Source organism: Lepidochelys kempii, chromosome 13, assembly GCF_965140265.1.
Source record: "Lepidochelys kempii isolate rLepKem1 chromosome 13, rLepKem1.hap2, whole genome shotgun sequence".
Classification (NCBI taxonomy): Eukaryota; Metazoa; Chordata; order Testudines; family Cheloniidae; genus Lepidochelys; species Lepidochelys kempii.
In genome coordinates this window covers 4,141,047-4,154,631 of record NC_133268.1, presented here as the reverse complement: position 1 = coordinate 4,154,631, position 13,585 = coordinate 4,141,047, and the positions used below count along the sequence as shown (strand labels likewise).

The 13,585-nt window shown below is 36.8% G+C and overlaps 1 protein-coding gene across 8 annotated transcripts in view; it reads left to right on the top strand.

Annotated features, from left to right (window-relative positions):
- Positions 1 to 13,585, top strand: part of ZBTB46 (zinc finger and BTB domain containing 46) — a 109,031-nt gene that overhangs the window by 12,816 nt on the left and 82,630 nt on the right. Inside the window, exon 1 of one of the 8 annotated variants that reach the window (XM_073308921.1) lies at positions 6,233 to 6,335. The exons of the other annotated variants lie outside the window; for them this stretch is intronic. The gene's annotated coding sequence lies outside the window, so the exon portion shown is untranslated. Of the gene's footprint in view, positions 1 to 6,232; positions 6,336 to 13,585 lie in introns of those variants that run through there. 8 annotated transcript variants of the gene reach the window in all.

The window sequence follows — 13,585 nt, the reverse complement described above, 5'->3', positions numbered from 1 at the left end:
TTACTTTGTCATTGTCTCATTAAGTATAAAATGCCCTTGATGCTACTTGCTATAGTTACCTTCCCTTTGAGTTTGGTAGAGTTTGTGATAGCGAAGATCTCTAAATGCAAAACATCCAGATGTGGGATGGTCTTGGAAAGTAGGTTTATCAATCAGTGATATTTACGTTCAGCTTACATACTAGATATTCACAGCCAAATGCAATTTTAGGTCTCAGTTCTACAAAGATCAGCCTAATTTACTGGTTCCATTGAAATCAAGGCATGTGTTTGGTCTTTGCAGGATCAGGCCTAAACTTATGAAGAAGGGAATGTTTGCCCCATCACCAGTGAGAACCTCTGTATCTAAAGTTAGTGCTTGCAGATTCCTGGGGAGACAAGGATACATCTTGAGTTTTTGTGTGTGCAGAGGAAGCAGTTCTCTTTAAAGAGAAATTAGAAGCTGAAGGAAAAGGGGACAAAAGACATGCTGAACTCCCTCTGATGAATGTCTCTCCATCCTACATGTCCTAAGGATCCCTTAGTTATGAAAAGTTGTCCTATCAAATAATTTTACTTTTGTTTCACCACTGCTATTAATTGTTCTTGATACTTAAGTGGCTTATAAGCTGAACATTCTCTGCTTATGTAAAAATCTAATAAAAGTAAAACACAGCTTAAAATATGTCTTTTCATTGGAAATGAAGCCCCAAAGATCTCTGCCTTACCCATAATGTTCCTTACATTAGAAGACATTGCTTTCTAGGGGTAGAGTTTGCAGGAGTAAAAATAAAGGCAAGTACCCATTCTGGTCCTTAACTCAGTATCTTCATTCTCTCTTATTTATAGGGACAAGATTGTATATTGGAGTGCCTTCATCATACTCTTTTGCAAGTCTTGTCTAGTTCTCAGTGACACTACAGGTCCAAAGGTCCAATTTGTCCTTACAACAGACATCAGTCTATATTTGAAGGAATCTGGAATTCACAATTTTGATTTTTTTTTTCCTGGCCAAAAGAACTTCGTTTCTTTAATCAAATTAAGGTTGCTTACTTCTGTCTGACAATTTGTTTAGTCAAGCCTTACATTTGTGCTTTTAAACATTGTGCAAACTGAGTGTGTTTTTGAACATCCAGTATAAACACATTTTCTTGAAAACTTGTATTGGAAGTACTCTATCATCCATCTTATCCCTAAGATTCTCTTCTGTACGTTCCCCCCCGAAATACATCCTTAGAGAAATAGTCTCTGCTTCTGGAGAGTGAGCTCTTCCATTGCTAGCAGGAGAGTGACTGCTGGGAGTCATAGTCCATCAGTGCTTTCATTCTGCTGCTTTTTCTGACCCATTAAGTAGGTGCAGTAACCCAAGCATAGACACAATCCTCTTCTGTTTTTCTGTTTTCCGATTAATTTGTAGTAGTGTAAGAACATACCTATGCCTGGGTTCCTGTACATGTTATTTTCCCAGCATTCTCAACTAGATCCAAGTGAAATTGACAAGCATCCTGTGTCCTATTCTGCAAGTAGAAGAGTTGAAAGTGTGACCCAACCTAGCGGAGTTCGTCTGCACTGGAATTTAAAAAATGTCGGAATGCTGGGGAGTGGGGGGGCCTGTGGGCATGGACAGGGGATAAGGGAAATAGAAACATGGGATGCATTCATTTAATTTTACGTGGTAGAATTTTGGACTGAGTTTCAGTTCTTCCTTAATCTATTAGCTGAATTTGTTTTATCTTGATAACTGTGAACAACACTTGAACTTTTTTGTCTATATTCCAGTTAAGCTTTCCCCCAGGGGAGTATGGAATGTTAGGTTGTTCTTAGTATCGTGTATAATACATACAGTAATACAGGATGGGCAGGGATGGTGTCCATAGCCTCTGTTTGCCAGAAGTTGGGAATGGATGACGGGTTGGATCACTTAATGATTATCTGTTCTGTTCATTCCCTCTGGGGCACCTGGCATTGGCCACTGTTGGAAGACAGGATACTGGGCTAGATAGACCTTTGGTCTGACCCAGTATGGCTGTTCTTATGTTATGGTAGCCTATTATTTATATGTCCTTAGTTTGTTTTTTTCACTCTCAAGGCTATGTGGTACTTAATTGTACACAGTCTAAATTGTTTGTACATTTTTTTGGTTAGTTTTTGTCCTAAAAAAAAAAATCTTTCTCCTGGATTGTGCTTTGGATTGATCAAAGAAATTTGTAATCTGTGTTTTTGTTGCTGTTTTCCTTCTGAGCAAAGGAAACAAAGTACCTTTGAGGAGGCGGAAGAGTTGTTGTTTGTCTCCAAGATTTTTCTGGGGGACAGTTCTGTAGACTTACTTACACCTAGGAAGTGTGTTCTGCCTATCTCTTTTTATTCGGGACTAAAGTGTTATATAACAGGTTTTTTTGTACCCTTTAATTTTAATTGGGTTAAATCTTAATCTTGGGACTACTCATATCGTAATGTTGACAGGATAGTCCTATAACTATTTGCTATTTTGAAGGACTGTTCTAACTTAACTGATGATCCCTCAGTTTTGGTAAGGCTGCTGCTATATCCGGAAGGCACACCTTTATGCCTAGGTATTGATGGCGTAAAATCAACAATTTTTGAATTGCTTAGAGTACATAGCACAGTGGAGATAAGATTAGTGCAGGGTTGTGCCCTTAAGGTTCTAACTTTCAGATACTAATGCAGTCTGAAAACTAAATAGTTTTTTCTCAGCTGTATTTTAAAATATCTCACATTATGATATTTGAGATAAAAAGTGTATTACTTGGAGGGAAAACCTTACTTGGTTGAAGCAATAAATATTATCTTTGCAGTGACTGATTTAGCATTGAAATACTACTTTTGTGAAGTGTAGAAAGTTTGGTACTCTAAAGTTTAGAATTCATTGTGAAATTTAGAATAAGTGCTAAGATACTTTTTTCCATCAAAGATAATGTTGTGAAAAGTAAGATATTACAGTGGTGGCCACCTGAAACAGATGTACTTCAATGAAGTCCTCCTTCATTGTTGAACTTCCACAGGAAGTCCATTCTAATAAAACAAACAACCTCAAGTAACTGTCATTTTTACTGAGGTTTCTAGTTTAGGGTGGTATCTAATCAATTCTATATTAACATTCAAAGAATATTTTAACAAGTGTTGGTACAATTGAAGGAGGCTACCCGATTTAGTGTTCTGAAGTCTGCAGCTTTGCTCCTGTTGTTTTATTTAGTAGATAAAGACTATTTTGTTGAGTGTGCAAAACAGTTTCTCATTTCACAAAAAGTGGATTAGAACATGTGAGCAAGATGGTCCATAAGCTTAGACTGAATGTTTGTGTGTCAAATTGGGCTGTATTTTATTAACTTGTTAAAGAAGTAAACAAGACAATGCTAAGTACAGTAAATTGTTCACCAACTGATTACATTGACTTGGTTCCATTGTGTGTATCTGCAATTTACTAGAAAATTCTTGAATTTACAGTATCTGTAGAACTAGGTTCATTCTAGCAGTAATTTAGAGTTGTATTTTTAATACTTAGTTTCCGACCTAGCCTGTAAAAATGTGAGCAGTGTCATTCTGACCTATAGCTATAAATTGACATATGGCTAAGTAAAATTAAATCTGCTGAGATTTAAAAGCCCATACTTGATTTTACTATTGTGTAAGTGCATTTTTGTTTAGAAACAATCTCTATACTATTTTTCCAGTTTGTTTATTAATATGCTTTCAGTAGAATCAAATTACTATATTTGCACATTAGCTTGCGGAGAAAATTATGTTCAGACTACAATTTATTGTTTGTGGGGGGGGAGGATTTGTCAGAGTCCCTACAGATGAGCTTTCATGGTTCACTGGCCTCTTGGAAGGCACTATTGTAGCAACCTTCCTTTATCAGAGTACCAGATTTTCCTCCCTCTGGAGGGTGTTATAGTAACTGATAGATCAATCAGAAAAGTCCTGTAGACTAGAGCAACTTTCTGTTTTGGAGATTGGGGATGCTGTCTCTGCAGTGTCCTTATTCCTTTGTTCCCTAGAAAGTGAGAGGCTGTACTTGGGGAAACTAACATGGTTGTTGGGCATATTAATGCAGAGCAGAGGTGGGATTTAGCATATTTCAAAGTTCAGCCCGGTAAAATACTAAACCCTTTGAATGATATATCTAACACATGTTTTCTAAACCACTGGAAATGAGCTCTCCAAGCTATTTATCAATTAAAACTTCCTCTGTTCAGATTGGTTAGCAGAATAATTTATTCTCTTGTACCATAAAACTGGTATTAAAAAACTATAAATAGCTTGATATCCATAGTATCTGTTATATAACATTGTCAAAGTAGTAGACGATTGCAAAGCTTCTGTCTTTCTACAATGGATATTTAATTTTAGGATTACCAAAATTTGCAGCTATTTATTGGTGTATATCACCCTGACAGGGTTTGAGAGAGTGCCATTTATTTACTTCTGGTTTCTTTTCGTGGGATGTAGCATTTTGCAAATTGAAAAATAGATCCTAATGGTCAAAGATATCACTAGCTCCAGTTAATTTTTTCAAAGGCTGTTAAGCGATTAAAAAAAATTTATCGCAATGTTAATAAAATATCATTTATTTAAATATTTTGGCATGTTTTCCACTTTTTCAAATACTATATATTCAGTTTCAATGCAGAATACAAAATGTACAGTGATCACTTTATTTTTTATTATAAATATTTTCACTGTAAAAATAAGATAGTATTTTTCAGTTCACTTAATACAAGTACTGTAGTGCAATCACTTTATCATGAAATTTGAATTTACGAATGTCAAATTATTCACCAAAACCCCCCTGCTTTCTAAAACAAAACAATGTCAAACTTTAGAGCCTACAAGTCCACTCAGTCCTACTTCTTGTTCAGCCAATCCCTGAGACAAACAAGTTTGTTTACATGTGCAGGAGCAGGGTGGATAAAAATCAATGATTTTTTTAAAATCGGATTTAAATCGGATTTTTTTGATAAAATGCTTTTTGAGGAAAAAACCTATCTAAAGAAAGCGTTAATTAAGATACATTCTAGCTCAAAGATATCTCATCATGGAATAGGGATTATAAATTCTAATTCTATAGTATGAGACTATATTGATGTAATGTTTAAGGAAAGTTTTGTAAATGAGTTCCAATAGTTCATGGATTAGGGACCCAATTTTATGGGGTTCCAGGGGCTTCTGTATAGATTATTTAGGTTAATCTTTCTATCTATCCAATGGGACTCAGTGCTCAGTCTAGAAGATGCCGTCAGAGATGCTTAGTTTTGCAGTTCTCAAACTGTGAATTTGTGTCTCCAGAGATAATATGCTGGTTAACAGCAAAAATGTTTTAAAATAAATAAATATATAGAGGTGAGAAATAACGGACCTCAACCCTATTGTCCCTCTGCAAATTTGTGTACACAGAGTCAATCCCTTACCTCTCTCTAAAAGTGCAAAGTTTCAAAAAGTTCAATGAATAGAAGATTGCTGGGGGCGGAAAAGAAGGCTGGAGATAAATGTGGGAAGGGAGGGACAGGCAGTAGAAACAAAAGTGAAACTGTTTGAGCAGCATATTCCAGAAAACTTGAGGTCTTTCTGAGTGTAGCCTTCATTGATTTGAGATCTACCATACCATTCTCTCACTAGAAGGGAAAACTATAATGGCAGCAGGCCGTAAGAGAGACCCAGTTTGGGAATAAGAACCATTCAAGAAATGTTTGCTGATGATGAAATAAAGTCACACCAGTGAACTGGTGGAAGTCACTTAAGCACTTGGATTCAGAGACAGTTGAAGTGATAATCTCACTTTTAACAGCAGTAGCTTCTTCTGATGGTGTAGAAAGAATATTTTCTTCCTTTGGACTAATTCATTCCAAATTGAGAAATCGTTTGGGACCTGAAAAAGCAGGAAAGCTTGTTTTTCTTTTCCAGATTATGAACAAACAGGAAAATGAAGGTGAAGATGACTGAGTTAGCTGCAGAAGCCAATATTTTAAGTTTCTCATGTTGACCTGGCTGATGTAGTCAATTTAATTTTTGTTTTTTTAAAAAAAATATTTCATTTAACTGTTTTAGTTAAAAACAATTTTAACAAAAACAAACCTGATTTTAAAAAACTTGAATGTTTAAATTCAAAAATTCATATGTTTGTTTTGTTAAAATATTATGTTTGCTGTTGAAGAAAAAAATCCAGAATACATAGCATTATTGTTTTTAGTTAAATAAAACAATTTAAATGTCTGTCTGATAATGTTCTCTTCCTAATACAGCATGGCAAGAAAATCCTCCAAATATTGATTAACCTGTTGAATTGGAGCTAGTTCATCTCCCAATGACTTCAATAAATATTTGCTTCAATTCCCTTCGGTAAATAAAATAACCAAATAATCATTCATTTTCTGATATACCTGTAAAACTAATCTGAAAAGTTTTAAAAATATATCATGTGTACCTTCTAAAAATGAAACCTACATCTATCTGAGTTGTGAAGAATATGTATTAAGGTTATAACAACCAACAAGAATGCACGTCTGTGTAGAAATCTATGATTAAATAGAGTCTTCCTGACTAGTGATTTAAATCATGATTTAAATCAAATCCACTCTGTGCAGGAGTCAGTGCTGCCCACTTCTTGTTTACAATGTCACCTGAAAGGGAGAATAGGCGTTCACATGGCACTGTTTTAGCTGGTGTTGCAAGATATTTATGTGCCAGATGTGCTAAAGATTCATATGTCCCTTCATGCTTCAACCACCATTCCAGACGACATGCATCCATGCTGATGATGGGTTCTGCTCAATAGCGATCCAAAGCAGTGCAGATTGACGCTTGTTTGTTTTTCATCATCTGAGTTAGATGCCATCAGCAGAAAGTTGATTTTCTTTTTTGGTAGTTTGGGTTCTGTATTTTCTGCATCGAAGTGTTGCTTTTTTAAGACTTCTAGAAGCATACTCCACACCTTGTCCCTCTCAGATTTTGGAGGGCACTTCAGATTCTTAAACCTTGGATTGAGTGCGGTAGCTATCTTTAGAAATCTCATATTAGTACCTTCTTTGCATTTTGTCAAATCTGCAGTGAAAGTGTTCTGAAAACGAACAACATGCTGGGTCAGCATCCGAGACTGCTATGAAATGAAATATATGGCAGAATGCGGGTAAAGCACAGACCAGGAGACCTACAATTCTCCCCCAAGAAGTTCAGTTGCAAGTTTAATTAATGCATTATTTTTTTTAACGAGCGTCATCAGCAGGGATCAGCATACACTTCTGGAATGGTGGCCAAAGCATGAAGGGGCATACAAATGTTTGTTTAGTATATCTGGCATGTAAATACCTTGCAGCGCCAGCTACAAAAGTGCCATGCAAACACCTGTTCTCACTTTCAGGTGACATTGTGAATAAGAAGCAGGCAGCAGTATCTCCCGTAAATGTAAACAAACTTGTTTGTCTTAGCAAGTGGCTGAACAACAAGTAGGACTGGGTGGAGTTGTAGGCTCTAAAGTTTTACATTGTTTTGGTTTTTTGAGTGCAGTTATGTAACAAAGAAGCTACATTTGTGAGTTGCACTTTCACGATGAAGAGATTGCACTACAGTACTTGTATGAGGTGAATGCTATTTCTTTTGTTTATCATTTTTACAGTGCAACTATTCGTAATAAAAATAATATAAAATGAGCACTGTACACTTGGAATTCTGTGTTGTAATTGAAATCAATATATTTGAAAATGTAGAAAAATATCCAAAATATTCAATAGGTATTCTGTTTAATGGCGCAATTAAAACAGCGATTAATCACGATTAATTTTTTTGAGTTAATCGCATGGGTTAACGGCGATTAATTGACAGCCCTAATTTTTTCACTTCCTGAACCAACAGGAGACTTGTAGTCACACATCCTACACACATCTCTTGAGTTGTGGGAGAGGACCCTTGCATACCTGCTATGGGGGGAACTCTTTTGTCCTTTGGCAGCACAGTGATTCTTTGGGGAATTGCCCAAATTGCAGTATTAGTTTTAGGTATAGTTCGAGGGCTGCCCTAACCTGACTCCCATGCGCACACAAAACTCTTTAGATTGAGTGAAGTGGTGATTTAAACTCTAGCTAGCTGGCCAGTCAGGACAGGAGTTGTGGGTTGAGCTGGTAATGAAGTGGGAGCTCAGCTATTCTGTGCTGTTAATACCTTTTGTGCAGCTCAAAAACTTTGCGGTGTGACTGCTGTCATGTGATGTAGGCTAATTTGAGTGCAGTTAACATGGGCTAACACTGCAATGAAGGTAAGCAGTGGGTTGGTTGTTAGTATCTTATGTAACTACCATAGGAAATTGGACAGACTGTTGTAGATGGAGGTCTGGGTTGGTGGTGCCCTACTTTTTCAACCTCGGTTCATACCACATTAATGGATATTTTATAAATGTGGTGTTGATACCTTTTTTTTTTTTGAGGAAGCTCTGTATCTGTTAAAAGAAAAGGAGTACTTGTGTCATCTTAGAGACTAACAAATTTATTTGAGCATAAGCTTTCGTGAGCTACAGCTCGCTTCATCAGATGCATAAGGTGGAAAATACAGTGGGGAGATTTTATTTAAACAGAGAACATAAAACAATGGGTTTTACCATACAGACTGTAACAAGAGTGATCAGGAAAGGTGAGCTATTACCAGCAGGAGAACCGGGGCGGGGGGGGATAAGGAGGGGCACCTTTTGTAGTGATAATCAAGGTGGGCCATTTCCAGCAGTTGACAAGAACAGTAGGAGGGGAAATAACAAGGGGAAATAGTTTTACTTTGTGTAATGACCCATCCACTCTCAGGCTTTATTCAAGCCTAAGTTAATTGTATTCAGTTGGCAAATTAATTTCAATTCAGCAGTCTCTCATTGGAGTCTGGTTTTGAAGATTTTTTTTGTTGAAGAATTGCCACCTTTAGGTCTGTAATCGAGTGACCAAAGAAATTGGAGTGATCTCCAACTGGTTTTTGAATGTTATAATTCTTGACATCTGATTTGTGTCCATTTATTCTTTTACGTGGAGACTGTCTGGTTTGGCCAATGTACATGGCAGAGGGGCATTGCTGGCACATGATGGCATATATTACATTGGTAGATGTGCAGGTGAACGAGCCTCTGATAGTGTGGCTGATGTGATTAGGCCCTATGATGGTGTCCCCTGAATAGATATGTGGACACAGTTGGCAACGGGCTTTGTTGCAAGGATAGGTTCCTGGGTTAGTGTTTTTGGTGTGTGGTTGCTGGAGAGTATTTCCTTCAGGTTGGGGGGCTGTCTGTAAGCAAGGACTGGCCTGTCTCCCAAGATCTGTGAGAGTGATGGGTCATCCTTCAGGATAGGTTGTAGATCCTTGATGATGCGCTGGAGAGGTTTTAGTTGGGGGCTGAAGGTGATGGCTAGTGGCGCTCTGTTATTTTCTTTGTTGGGCCTGTCCTGTAGTAGGTAACTTCTGGGTACTCTTCTGGCTCTGTGTATATAAAATCTCCCCACTGTATTTTCTACTGTATGCATCCGATGAAGTGAGCTGTAGCTCACAAAAGCTTATGCTCAGATAAATTTGTTAGTCTCTAAGGTGCCGCAAGTACTCCTTTTCTTTTTGCGGATACAGACTAACACGGCTGCCGCTCTGAAATCTGTATCTGTTGTGACCCCAATGAATACTTTCCAAGTAGGAAACTATACAGCACTTTAAACTTGGATACATTCTGTTTGAAGTTTTTCCTAAAGGCTGGAAATTTCCATGTGATAGTTGTGTATTGGAAATGGGTTGTGTAAAGTAAAATTCAGTGGAATTAAGGAGGAATACACAGCAATGCTCAGATAGAATTTATGAAACTAAAATTTTAGTGACATCACATGACATACTGGTGAAAGGATCTGGATAGACGCATTACCCAAGAGAAATGGGATTTGATCTGGAAAAGAGGATCAGCAATCTCAATCTGAGATTTAGATTAAGATGTTTTTTCAAGGGTACCTAATATTGGTCAGGTTAATATATATAGAGAGCGGGGCGGGGGGGGAGGGGGGACTGAATGGTGATAAGTGCTGAAGAAATTGTGGAGTGAGTGGAGATTTGTGCATATATGGTGGACATGTCCAGTCATTAGAGAGTATTTGGATGCAGCTTATTACACTACCACAATTGTTGGATATTTATTACCAAATGATTCTTTGGTAATCCTCCTGGGCTTTCTAGCAGAAATGGTCACACACAAGGAAGTGAAGAATTAATCTCTCATCTGCTAGTAGCTGCAAGGCTACTGGTAGCCTTGGAAAAAGATAAATAGTCCAACACTAGAGGAATCATTCAAAAATGTGGGAGGTGATGGTTATGGAACAATTGACACACCAATTGTGTACCCAACAATATAGACGGAGGACAAATAGTTACTTAGCTATTTGGTTACCATTTATTCAGTACCTGGAGTATACTCACTTGCCAAAAAAAAGTTACTTTCCAATTTTTTCAAATATTAACAATTGATAGATCTGTCTGTTTTTGTTAAATGTGTAATCAGACGTTTCACTCAGTTTTATAAAATCACCAAAACATCATGTTATAAAGTAGTATAAAGATGCTCACTCTGTAATATGGTAACACCTTATTTAATCATCAGATCTCTATTTTATTACTGTAAGTTTCTCGAAAGCTCATTGTTGTAATGGTTGTTTTGTCTCCTGATATTTACATGGCAAGGATTTGTAAACAGGTTAACTTCCTAAATAAATATAGTTTCAGAAAATATTTTTAATGACATCAGTAATTATATAAGTAGATAATACTGTTGTGTGATGAGTGAAATATTGGTAACAGAATGTGTCTGCCAAAAAAGCCAGTACAGCTCTTACTTACATTTTGCTTTCGATAACGGTGCAGACTGTTCTGATCCAAAACTAGAACTTGTCTGTTCGTGGTATTCTATTTTTTGACTGAGATATAGGCTAAATCTTAAATCATGTACTCTCTCCAAACTCAGCAACTCTTCATACTTCTCACATGCTTTCTTTAAAGGCTGCTTCCTTATGTGTTTTTGGGTATCTTGACATGAAGCTAGATATACTAAAGTTTGGTTATAGATGGATCCTGTTTGTAAAATGAGGCTTTAATCTCTGATAACCAAAGACTGTGTGTGCGCTTAACTTTGTTACATACTGACTTTCGTGGGACTACTAACAATGTGTAAAGTTATGCACACATGCAAGTATTTGAAATTTGGGACAAAATTATAAAAAGTAAGACATCTTTGAAATATGCAGGATACAAGTAAAGGCTTAGTGAAGAATAAATGAATGATGACTTCATATGGATGACTTCATATTAAACAAAAATAGATACATTTTCAAGAGTCTTACTAACATTAGACTTTGGAGAATTAAAGCATGTCAGAGAGATCGGTAGAGGACTGTGTGTGTGTGAGAGAGAGACAGAGATGTGGAGACAATAGAGTAAATGTTTCAAAATATAGAACTAAAACCCCTCATGAAGCAAAGTTAGAGTAATGCTAATTCATACACTTTATAGTAAAACTTTCAAGTTTGTTAATTTGAGACCTGAATTTTAATACCCCGATGCCATGTTTCTTTAATTTTGTTCATCTATTAATGACTCTATTATAGTTAGTGAAATCATTCCAGAAGTTGTCACTTATTTATTATTTTATTTTTTGAAATCTTTCATCTGTGTTAGTAGAAATGTATTTGGCACATGTATGACTTCATCTAGTAAATATTTTCATTTAAAAAAACCTGTCATTTTCTTCAAAACTAGGACTTTTCATATTAAATATTTCTATTTAACTCTTTCAGAAGCCACATTACATTTAAATACTAACAGGAACTCCGGCCTAAGTAATCCAATCTGAGTTAATTGAAATCTTATTCAGAGTATTAAAAAGAGCTTTCATAAGCTCACATTTTAATATTTTTGTCTATGTGATGATCCATTTTTATAAAATTGACTTCTACTCCCCAGTTTATTTTTCTTTAGTCTCAGGTGCTTCCATTAGTAGTTGGAGGGGCTACATTTCTATAGAACTCCTTCCATTATTTCTCATAAATAGCTATATCTAATCACAAAGTAGGGTAGAAAACCAAAACCACAAAGCAGTGTGTAAAACTGGAACACGGGAGAGGAGGATTTTGAAGCTTACTGAATTAACTACTAGCAAATTGCCTTAAATTTAACTTGTGCTAATTCCCTACTGGTCCTTGACATAAAACGGATGCTCTAGTTTGACATGGGTAGACAAAAAACTAACTAACTCTTCTGAATTTGAGGCATATTTAATTTCTCCCCCAAAGACCTCTTCTATAAAAAGTACAACGATGTTTTATAAAAGGTGAATGTGGAACAAAGCATATAAGGTGACAGGTTCTGTGACACACAGATCAAGTAATTTATAACTGTTTCTCTCAGATTGGAAGATGTTGAACTTCACTAGTCAAACTGAACACAAATATTCTTATTATTGCGCACAAATTTGAAGGTGACAGATAATGTGGAATTCTCTTGTTGCGATAGCCACTAGTCTTCACAAATAGTAGTTTCATCACCTTGCCAATTGATGGCAGAAAGTATTTTTTTGTGTCCTCCTGGCTTTGTCTCCAGACTCTCTTCAGTTTAGGGAAGCAGGAATGAGAAATTCAGTCTCTTTCCAGTAGTGAGGTGTTCTGTTTTTCTTTTGTAGCTATTCTGCCAGTTTCAGATTTACTGTTGAGTGATTTTTGTTAGTCTCCAAGCTAGCGTGCTCCCCTTCCCTCAAGTAGATGAATCTAAGAACCCAAAGACTAGAAAATTCTCAACATGCAGTACATTTTTGCATCAAACATGAGCAACTTGTCTTCATTTTCAAGGATCTTCATGGCCTGTCTCCACCCTACCTGTCATGTCATTCTCTATTGAGAAGTTGACTCCCGCCTCTGATTGGTTGCTGATGCCACCCTCCATTGCCTACTTATTAAACTTTTAAACAAGCACTTTCATGTTTTCTCCTGTGCTGTCCATCACGCTTGAGAGGAGTGCCCCCATAAACATCTGCAAAGTTATCGAATGATGCTCCTTCAAAACTGTCCTTAAACTTTTATTTTTCCATGATACCTAGAAAAAGTTGATAGCACATCAGTGGTCTAACTGCTGAGGCCATTGTATGTTATGCTGACCAATATTGTCTCATTGTTTTGTTTTACTCTATTTTGTCTATTGTGTTATCCTTAGATTGTAACCTGTGTGGGACAGGTCTTTTTGTTTGTGTTTGTTCTACCACAGTGGGATGTTGGTCCATGACTAAGGCTTTTAGGTGCTACAGTAATAAAACTAGAGTGCTTTTGCAGTAAGCCACCTTTCATGGTCCTGCAGAGTCTCATTTCCAGTACTCTTACCACTCTTATACTTAATATTTTAGTAGAGCATGAACTCAGAGCAGAATAATTGAGAGCCCCCACTTTCTTTGGGCCAATCCACACTCCAAACTGGTTTTAGTTCTCATGCAGTCTGCCTCTATCGTGTCTGACAATGCCACAGCTACTTACTGCCAGCCCTCCTCCTCAAGATACCTGGCAGATTTGCATGGCCTACATTCCAAAGAGCCTGGCCCATAGGGAAACATTTTG